This window comes from Hyaena hyaena, unplaced genomic scaffold (genome assembly GCF_003009895.1).
Source record: "Hyaena hyaena isolate Hyena2069 unplaced genomic scaffold, ASM300989v1 scaffold_639, whole genome shotgun sequence".
Lineage (NCBI taxonomy): Eukaryota > Metazoa > Chordata > Mammalia > Carnivora > Hyaenidae > Hyaena > Hyaena hyaena.
Window position 1 is genome coordinate 477,999 of NW_024081271.1, and position 9,890 is coordinate 487,888.

Genomic DNA, 9,890 nt, shown 5'->3' on the forward strand with positions numbered 1-9,890 from the left:
GGCAAACCCACCAACTGGGGCTTGTTTTTCCCTAGGAAGCCAGTGTTAAACATTTAGCAATCCCAAACTGTATAGATCTCTAGTCCCTGACCCTGGTCAGCCCTGAGAAAGGGAAACTTAAAGGCACCCTTGGCTCATTAGTAAGTCTGAGCTTGTAATATTATTGCTTCTTTAATTATTTGCTAATGAAGAGAGGGAGTAAAGTCAAATAGCAAGAATGATTAGGAGTTTGTTATTACCGTTATGATCCTGGTAGCTTCCCAGGTAAGTAGAGAGGATAACAAGAATTTACTATGGCCCAATACATCCCTTTTCCTTATCACTTTTGTCTGGGTGTCTGTCATTACTTTAAGTAGAAAACCAAGATAAAGGAAAGGTGGATAGTTATTGTAGTAGTTAAGTTATAGTTTAAACTTCTCTAATATGGAGACTCCAAAACACAGGTAGTAAGGCAAGAAAGAAAATTTTAACTGCCCCGGAAATTTCTAGAGGTAAATAGTTCAAGGCTGTTATGGAAGCTTTCGCCTCCGACAACTCCCATTTCCTGTCATCACATCTGAGTACCACCCAGTCAGGAGGGGAGAAGGAGTAAGAGGAGCACATACATTTCCCAGTTAAGGACACAACCAGAAATGATCACTTCTACTCATACCCATTGGTCAGAACTCTGTCTACTGTGCCTAACTGTAAAGGAGGCTGGGAAATGTAGTCTTGACAAGGCAATGTGTCCAGCTAAACCTTAGAAAATTTACTATTAAAAGAAGATGGAGAGGGTGACTTTTGATGGATGAATAGGAGACTTTTCCACACCATTCTACTCATTTAAATACACATTTGTGTGTTATTGTCATGGCTGGAGGTAGAGTCTTATTAGGATAGTACTTTAAAATATTCTACAGACTACAGTATCTTCTGTCAGGGTTTTTGAGTCCTGACTCTCCTGGGAGCTTCCTGTTAGTAGAAAACATCATCTGTGGAAATTCACCGGAGATAACATTTAGAGTTTATTTCAATGTGCACATGTGAAAATATTGTGTATTATAAAACTTGGTCATATACCTTCCAATGTAGCATTTTACTTGATATATTTTTGGCCCAAATAAGTCTTTCAAGGACCATTTTATTAGGACTTACGAAAACACACGGGATGTCTTTATAATCACAAACTACAAAACTGTCAGCCATAAATATGCTTAGTGTAAATAAATTGGAATTAATGTAATTTCCAGTCTTTCCCTCTCCAATCTGCTTTACATCATACTAAAGTCTTCTTTAAAAATCACTTCTGTCATAGCACTCTTCTGTTTAGAAACCTTAGTGTCTGTGTTTTAAAGTAAAAATATTTTTGCTTGACATTGTGGGGCTCCATGTAGAGGACTGATCAGGAACTTAGGACACTTGGATTCTAGGTCTAGTTCCCCCACTTGCTAGGTGGGTGACCTTGGACACACCCATGTTCTGACTCTGGGTAGAGCTGACGCTGAAGTGAAGATTAGGATTGACTAGACCAGCAAGAAAAAGAGCCTTCTTTAAAGTAGGTGTGGGAATCAGCTTCTCACATTATTCTCAATGATTCCTGTCTGGTGTCCACCCCTTTGTCTGATTCCTTCACCTGGAGGGCGGGCTGTACCTAATGACTCACTTCTAACAATATACAGCAAAGTGATGGGACATCACTTCTGAGATTGGGTTACAAAAGAGCAGGCTTTTTGCTCCCATTCTTTCTTTGGCTGTTCTGGCTTTCTCTCTGATGAAATAAGATGCCATGTTGTGATCTGCTCTGTGTAGAGGCCCATGTGGCAAGGAGTGGGGAGCGGCCACCAGCCAGCTGCCATGTTGTGAGTAATACCCTTGCATGGCAAGGAATTGATGCCTCCAGTCAACCGTCAGCCAGGGCCTGAGGCCTGCCCACAGCTGTAGGAGGGCGTCTGGAGGTGCATCTTCCCTTGGTCAAGCTTCGAGATGACTATAGTCCTGCAGCCTCTTGAGAGACTCTGAGCCAAGGAACCCAGCTAAGCTGTGCCCTGGTTCCAGATCCTCAGAAACTTGTGATAATGACTATGTTGATGTTTTAAGCCACAAAGTTCTGGGATAAATTGTTATGCAGCAATAGATAGTAGTACTGAAGACACAATGTCACCTGAAAATGTAGGGGAATTAGGGAAACATTACTTAGAAGTTAAAGCCCTTAAAGCTGAATTTAATTTTGAAAATCATGGTTTAGTGACTAAGATTTATTCTCAAACTTGGACCCTCAAAGAAACATGTTTGATCTTTCAGAGAATGACTGTTGTTCCGGCATAATATAAAAATATTATCTCCTCAAGACAGGGAGGTAAAAGCTCTGAGGCAAACACTGTTATATAGGCCAAAAATGAAAGGCTCCAACCAATTTCCTGATAATTGTGATGAAAAAGAAGAGGAACCTCATTTTTATGAATATTCTAGAGCTTTACTGTCCAATACAGAATCTGCTAGCCACATGTGATTATTCATGTATAAGTTAAAATTAATTAAAATTGAATAAAATTTAAAATTCAGTTCCTCAGTAATACTAGCCATGTTTCCAGTGCTCAAAAGCCTTCACAGCCAGTGGCCACAAAATTGGACAGTGCCAATATAGAACATTTCCAGAATTGCAGAAGGTTCTCTTGACCAGTCCTACAATGAAGTGGTTTCATGATTCCTAATACCAATGTTTACGAAGTTCATTTCACCCTTGTTCTCTTCAGGAACAGTTATACACTAGTGTAAAATGTCTGGTGTTCCTGCCTACTCTGCAGATATCAGCAGCTCCGCCAAACTGAAGGTATTCTGAACACATTGCAGAGCATCCAAACTGAGTGCGGAGAATGGATGTTCTAAAAAGCATTGGAAGGCTGGTGCCATAAAGGACTACCAAAGACTCAGTCTTAAGGTGAGCCAATGGGAATCACCACTTCTGATACCAGCTCATTATCACTCAGGGCTTTATTTTCCGTATTTGTCAAATGAGAGCAAAGGGCCAACAATCTCTCAAGTTCCTTCAAGCTATAAAACTCAATAACTATATATATTGCTCTAATGAAAAAGCTGTTACCTGTGTAAATTATTTGGTGACTCACGGATACGAGGTAGGAGTCCTACACCTGGTGTAAAACTGCCTCCTTGGGGCGCCTGGGTGACTTAGTCGTTTAAGCGTCCAACTCTTAATCTCGGCTCAGGTCATGATCTTATGATTCAGGAGTTTGAGCCCCATGTCGGGCTCTGCGCTGACAGCATGGAGCCTGCTTGGGATTCTCTCTCCCTCTCTCTCTACCCCTACCCGACTGTGCTTACTCTCTTTCTCTCTAAAAATAAATAAACTTAAAAAAAAAGAATTGCCTCCTTCAGGTTTCCTTCAGCATCTGACCTCCTTTCTTCTTCCTGGATGATATCAGGGCCCAGAAAGGAGAAGGGGGGAGGGCCACCTTCCTCTAACTCCTAGTCACCTTGTATACCCCTCAGTGGGTCTTGTAGGGTTGTGGGAATTTCTTTCACATCATGTGACTGCCACAGGGAGTCAGGGCTGGTGGTCTCTCAGTGATTTCTCTTTTAAGGATATTTTACCACCATTTCCACTGTGCCGGAGTTACTTCATGTGGGCTAAGATGCTTGAGGTTTTCCTGAGCTACTGTCTTGGGAGGTAAGAAATAGGTCCTTGTGCTTTGGATTCTCTCAAATTTATCTGTTTATTCCAAGTACTTCCTACTTCCCATGGGCTCTTGGATATTAAGGTTTGCCCCAAGGCGGGGGTGGAAGAGGGAGCTCCCACACTGACAGATGACCTCTTGCCCTTCACCTCACCTTCACTTCCCGTCTAACCCCAAATGGATTCCCATCTTACCCTGCCTCCCTGCACTATTGTTTAGCAAACTTTTTCCTCTCACACCCTCAAAGAATTCTCTAAAACTTCCAAATTTTTAGGTTGACATCTGAACATTTTTATCTCCATTTAATAGTAACAAAAGATGTTATCTCTGATGTATTTTATGTTGTACGTATGATCTAAATACATTTTTGTTAAAACCTTAGAACATTAGATTTTGCTCATTCAACACATGGAAAATAACCACACAGAACCGTAACTGGGAAAGTCAGCTTCAGTTATGTAGCCAGTCAGCCAAATCCACCATACTTTCCGTCAGGACAGGTCTAGATTTTATTTCTCAATTTAAATCAATGTTTCAATGTAAGTCCTCATGACAACCATATCACTTCTGAATTCTAATCCATAGAAACAGAGAGAAATAGATGAGGCACTTAGCCAGGCATGACGAGACACCCTGGATGAAATAAGGCCCCCATGGCCCTCAGCATTTTCCTGGGAGCTTACCCGGTCCTGCTCCCAGAGATCCCTCCCTTGGGGGCATGCAGTTTCCAACTGTCCAGGCACTTGGTGACCCAAAGGTTGTTGTACCCTTAGGATTCTGGATAATGAGATGTATGATTTTCTTTCATAAAGAAGGAGGATGCTTAGAAAAAGCAGATTAATCTACAAATTCTGAAAGCAGGTGAATTTTAGGAAATAATACACAGGGAAGTGAGCCATTCTGAAGACTGTTCCCTTGAAATGCCCAGCGACCACACATCCCTTAGCAAATCTTCGTGGGCTCTCAGAAGTACACACACACCAGTGTGAAGACCCAAGCTGCATGAAGTTCTGTGCTAAGACCCCTGAGCTTTGCTCTTTAAATGCTGAAAAAGAAAACTTTTTGAATTTAGGCAAAACCCTTTTTTCTCTTAACAAAGCCTGGAATTATCTTGCTGTGAACTTACGAAATTTAGTTTGACACTCTAAGCTGAGTAATGACTTTGTTCTACTTAAGTATTCAGCCTTTCCCTGAAGTAGTCAAGCTCATTGATTCAACGAGTGAGGGGTCATAGGACAGCACCACTTATGGGGAATAAAAATTACTTTGGTTTAATATTTCAAAGGCATCATCTTTCCTTTATCTTTCCTTTGGAGCAGAGCTTAAACGGACTGAGTTGTTACAGAGCAGAACCAAAGGGATGGCGGCAGATGCTGAGTTGTGAGGCAGTGGGAGAGCCCTGGCAGTAGGAAGTTGGGGAAGTTGGATTAGGTAAGACTTTAATGTTCCTTCTACATCAAAACTCTTGGACTCTACCCTTGAACTTGAGTTTTTTTTTATTATTAAAAACATTTTTTTAATGTTTTATTTATTTCTGAGAGAGAGAGAGAGAGAGACAGCGTGAGCAGGGGAGGGTCAGAGAGAGAGGGAGACACAGAATCCGAAGCAGTCTCCAGGCTCTGAGCTAGCTGTCAACACAGAGCCTGATGTGGGGCTCAAACCCACGAACTGTGAGATCATGACCTGAGCTGAAGTCAGACACCCAACCAACTGAACCACCTAGGCGCCCTGAGATTTTTTAAAATAAAAATAATACTACTATTGGTTCTAATTATGGAAGTAATAAGTGTACATTGTTTTAAGAAAACAGATAATACAAAAATATAGAAATTCAAATAATTTACTTGTATTTCCTTTACCCTGAGAAAAGCGTTTACATTTTGGCATACATCATTTGAAACTCCAGATTCATACAGTATTATTTATTTACTTATTTTATAAAAAAGGGGATTGAAATATGGCACTTCATAACCTGTTTTTTTCCCCCAGGGAATATAGTTCTACATCAACAATTATAAGCATACATCATTTTTAATAACTACCTAGATTTCTGTGGCATACTTAACCAACACCCTATTGTTGGACATTTAGGTTGTTTCCAGTTTTTAGATCATGTAGCAATTAGGATTCTAGCACGTAGCTCTTATATAGAGAGTTTCTAAAGTTTCCCTTTCCTGAAAACTTGAAATTAACCACTCTACCACATATTTTACACTTATGGAAATCTAATTTTCTTCACTTTCTTAAGTTCTTTAAGATGCAGTTGTAAAGGCATTTTAGAAAATGAAAATATTATCAAAACAATACTATGTTGTTGTATCATTAGGTAATTGCAACTCTTTAAAAATTTAAATAAAGGCTTTATTTGCATACACTCCAATGTAATATGCCATGTTGGAAAATATTCCTTGTAATTATTATTGGTAAACCTCATAAGGATAATTTTTATCAATTTGCAGCTCATTCTATCACTCGAGGAAAAGTTAGAATAATCTCAATCTCCTACAGGGAAATCCAATTTACATGAAGTTATATGTCCATAAAGAAACAGCTGGACTATGATCCAAATGACTGTAATGAAGCTGATGATATTTAACAGTAAAGTTTTCTGTGATTAAATTGAAGTGAGCTCCAAAAATTCTACCTAGAAAAAATTCCTCAGATGCCCTCAAATCTAATGGTAGGATTTCCTCTGGAAAGAGAATTTTCTCTGTTAATGCTTCAGGGTTGATTAATCTGAGTTTGTGTATGACCTGGTGGCTATACTAGGTAGATGTACCTTTCTGGTTCCAAGTACCAGAAATCGGTTCATGCTAACTTAAGCTAAAATGAGAAACATGTTATAGGAATACAGAGGTGTCTTGTCAATGGGGTCTTGGAGACATTCTGACACAAAGACCTGGAAAGTTGGGCCGCTGCTTTGGCCGTGAGTCCACACTGCTTCTCCGTGCACACTGACTGGCTCCTTATCTTTGCCTGTGCACTGGCCTCTCTTGAGTCTGTTGCCCACAGCTCAACCTCACTTACCCTTTACATGTCCAGCTCTCTGAAGAAGGAAAGTCAGCTGATTTTCGGCCTCTCTCTCCTAATTCCAAATTATAGAAAAAGGAACTCTGGCCTGGATCAGATGACTGCCCTTTCCTCAACCAGCTGTGGCCTAGAGGTCAGAGCACATCACACAAGATGGCTGCCAGGGAGGTGGTGGCTGGAGTGGTCATTGTGAGTTGGGAAAATGCTCTGAAGAGCTCCCTCTGAGTATGAAGCTTGAAAGAGAGGTGAATCCCAGAGATAGTCAAACACCATTAGATTGTAGGAATTGATTATAAACATGGGAATAGATGAAATGGTGTAGTTAATTTTTAATTGTGTGGAGTAATGAGGAAAGGACAAGAACCGAATCCTGAAGAATGTGACTTGAAGGCTGAACAAAGGAAAGGGAACCATTTCTCCCAAAATAAACCTGACTTGTCAGTGAAGAGAACTCCAGGAATGTGTCAAGAGCTGCCAAAGGCATTTGCTTTTCATTTCTGGAATTTATCAAGTTCACTGATTGTTTCCCTCAAGGGATTTTCTAGATCCTTTGTCTGTTTCCCTTTCCACCTGGTGTGGGTTTTACAAATTTTCCACCTTGATCAATAATGACTCAGTTGTGCTTTCTGTTCTGATATTTCTTTACACAGAGATGAATCCAGATTTGAATGGGACCTTGAAGTTCACACAATAGTGGAGTCCATTTTAAGGGGAAAAAATACAAAATTATAAAGAGAAAACAACGTACAAAAGTATTTAGGGGCACCTGGCTGGCTTAGTTGGACAGTACAGCTCTTGATCTCGGGGTTGTGGGTTTGAGCCCTACATTGGGTATAGAGATTACTCAAAAATAAAATCTTTAAAAAATATTTATTTGCAACGAAAAAAGAAATGACAATAATTACAAGTTTTTTAAAGTTGATAAGTACCACAACATCACAAAAATCTAGAAAGTCACACAGTAAAAAAAAAATAAACTCTGTTAAGGACCTCTAAAATACTTTCCCTCTAAATTTGTGACTTAATGGTTTTAACCAATGATTCCTATGGTAATGATTTTGCAATATCACTTTTTGTCAAGTAAGTAGAAAGGCAGTTTTCTCTTTCCTCTAGCATAGTTGTTTAAACTTTTAAAAATTGATCGTTGAGAAAGGTTTCTTTGAGTATTACAACCATTATTGATGATGTCGTGTAAATATTTAAGATTATTGTCCAATCCGGGAAAACCATCAGGCTTCTTTTCCTCTTTGGAAGAGTTTTCCGTAGACTAGCTTCTGGCTCCATACATTTCAAACCTGCTTCTCCGCTAAACACATGCACCCAGTGCTGAGCTCTGTAGGGTGCATTTATATTTCAGCACGGCCCCTGGCTCTGGACTTGGTGCTAAGACACCTTACACAGGAATTGTCCAGAGGCCAGTGTGGAGGCTGGTCTCGAACAGGCTAGTCACTGGGGTGGGAGAGAGACAGGTAAGTGTATGTGTTAAAGTTGGAGAATCTGAAGAGGAGATGGCAGGAAGTTGAGGGAGTTTGTGGTAATGAGTTCAGATTTTACTTATTTACTTATTTTGAGAGAAAGAGTGCATGCACACGTGAATGCACACCCATGCTCACACCCATGAGTGGGGGAGGGGCAAAAGGAGGGGCAGCGAGATCACAACCTGAGCCAAAATCAAGAGTTAGATGCTTAAGGGACTGAGCCACGTGAGCCCCCAACTTCAGATTTTGCCATGAGACAAAGGTGGCTGCGAGAGAAGGACATTAAGGGTAGGGTTGCCAGATTCCAGCAAATAAAAATATAGGACATATTAAATATGGCAAGGGACATACTTACACTAAAAATTATTCATTCCTTATCTGCAATTCAAATTGAATTGGGCATTATGTATTTTATCTCACAAGCCTAGGTGGGCCTTTTAAGAGAAAAGTGAAGCTCTGGAATAGTCACTGAGAGCCTGAGAGAGCTAACCAAAGATTAGTACAATGAGGGCCCAATTAGAATTAGACACCAGAAACCTCATGATGGTGGTGGTGGGGTATTTCTCTAATGGGGCCCAGAGGCTCAGGTGCATTGGCATTCACGCAGCCTAGGATTACAGAAACAAGGTTTAAAATATATGATAAAAGATGGGATTCAACTAGGTTTCTCATCTTTTTATGCTTACTATTTGTGCTTTCAATAAAGCCAAGGCAGCAGAAATTTTAAAAAGAAAGATGTACTGATTATGGATTGGAATCCAAATCACAGAATATGTTAACATAAGAATATTTTATTCTCCACTTCCCAAACATGCCATAATATATTCACCCAAAGCAATAAATCCCAAGCTGCATGAGCAAATTATAAACAAATGATAGAAGCTGAAGTTTCCTCTCAAAAGAGGCTAAGGAACAGATAATTTAGAAAGAACAGATTTTATTGGAACGTCAATAGTTTTCATGACACAGATACTTAAACTACTCGTTTTCAACATTCCCATATAAAGAAAATTATAAAGGGTTTTTTGTTTTTTTTTAAAGAAAAGATAATTTGACAGATGGAGTCTTTTTATGGGATCAGTAGAAGTGATAAAATTGAATAAATTACCAAGATTTTATCTCCATTTCTGTAATTCTCCCTAAAGATTTAGAGGTGGCAGATTGAATCAACTGGGAAATAAATTTGCATGTTTATAACATGTCTAAAACAGAAATTAAAGACAAAAACTTCTCACTTGTTTTCAAGTGTGGTTTATCTTGAGGAAATCTGCTCTTATGAGATTACATATTTCCTAACCAAACATTAAGGTTTGTCAAGTGGAAATGTATTACCAAAGACACACAAACAGAGGATCGGTGAATAGTGTACTATTACTATCATTAGTGTTAAAGAACAAATAAAAATAATTACAAACCAAAAAAATTGGGGAAGTTTAATGAGCTAAATTCTAGGTAATTTCCATTTCTTTCTTTCTTTTCTTAGAAAGAGAGAGAGAGTGACCAGGGGAAAGAGGGAAAGAGAGAGAGAGAGAGAAGGGAGAATCCCAAGCAGATTCCACGCTCAGCTCAGAGCCTGACGTGGGGCTAGATCCCATGACCCTGGGATCATGACCCGAGCTGAGGTCAAGAGTCAGACACTCAACTGACTGAGCCACCCAGGAGCCCCTCTACGTAATTGTATATGTGAGGTGATTTGCCTGGCCCGTAAGGA

General features: G+C 39.7%; 1 long non-coding RNA gene across 2 annotated transcripts in view; it reads left to right on the forward strand.

Moving 5' to 3' along the window:
• Positions 1-5,071, forward strand: part of LOC120219703 — a 40,335-nt gene extending 35,264 nt beyond the window's left edge. Inside the window, exons 2-3 of one of the 2 annotated variants that reach the window (XR_005525369.1) lie at positions 2,733-2,917; positions 4,991-5,071. This is a non-coding gene — a long non-coding RNA (uncharacterized LOC120219703). The remainder of the gene's footprint in view (positions 1-2,732; positions 2,918-4,990) is intronic. The other variant, XR_005525370.1, reaches the window with a different exon arrangement.
• The last annotated feature ends 4,819 nt before the right edge of the window (positions 5,072-9,890 follow it).